Genomic DNA, 924 nt, shown 5'->3' with positions numbered 1-924 from the left:
GCACTGTCCCTCATTTATAATGATATGATTTTTTGTTCTTTGATGTCTGATACCTGATCCCTTCGACACCTTGTGGTCACACAGGCTGGTGTGCTTCTTCCATGTGGACTTTGTTGCTACTGAGCTAGATGGCCACTTGTTTATCTTTAAGCCTTTAAGACCCCAGACGCTATATCTTTTGATAGCCTGGCACCCTCAGCTTTCTTCACCACATTTGCTTATGCACCCCGCTTTGTCTTCAGTGATGGTGTTGGGAATGCCAGTTTAGTAGAACAAAGTGTTCTTGCATTGAGGGAGTACTTGAGTGGAGGCCCAATGTCCATCTGCTGCTACCTTAAGAGTAAACCTGTAAATATATGCATGTAGATCTATGTCCCCATCATCATATATAATTATATATGTACATGCCTGTATTTAGATCTCTGTAAATGCCCTTTGCCTTCTACTTCTTTCCTCTGTTTTCTTTTACTTTCCCCTTGTCCCACTATCATGCTCAGCCTTCATTTGGATTTCAGTAATTCCTCTCGGTTACATCCTTTGATCAAGACCCACCAGGCCTCTACACCCTCTTTGCCACCGATTTTGGATCACTTGTTATTCCCTTATCCCTAGGTTTGTTCACACCACTTCTTTCTCCCCCACCTCCCCCTATTCCATGTCCCCTTGGAATAGTAGGTCCCCTTGTTTTTCCTCCAGATTGTGTATTCCGCCTATCTTATCTAGATAGACCTGCAGAGATAATAATATGCACAAAAATAAGACAGAGCAAAACAAAACAACAAAACCAAACAATAACAACAAAAGACCAATGACAAAAAGAGAAAATGAGAAGAGTCTGTACATAGTTCAAGGTCTGCTTGTTGACCTTTAGGAGTGTTTTCCGGTCGAGTCTGATGGGGTGCCACAGCCTGGCCCCAAAGTCTA

At 42.6% G+C, this 924-nt stretch overlaps 1 protein-coding gene across 1 annotated transcript in view; it reads left to right on the top strand.

Moving 5' to 3' along the window:
- Window positions 1-924, top strand: part of GAS2L3 (growth arrest specific 2 like 3) — a 29,907-nt gene that overhangs the window by 9,844 nt on the left and 19,139 nt on the right. The window lies entirely within an intron of this gene.

This window comes from Echinops telfairi, unplaced genomic scaffold (assembly GCF_000313985.2).
Source record: "Echinops telfairi isolate 266 unplaced genomic scaffold, ASM31398v2 ScPeMD7_2;HRSCAF=8, whole genome shotgun sequence".
Classification (NCBI taxonomy): domain Eukaryota; kingdom Metazoa; phylum Chordata; class Mammalia; order Afrosoricida; family Tenrecidae; genus Echinops; species Echinops telfairi.
Note: the sequence above shows the minus strand (reverse complement) of the source record. Positions and strands in the feature narration are given on the sequence as shown.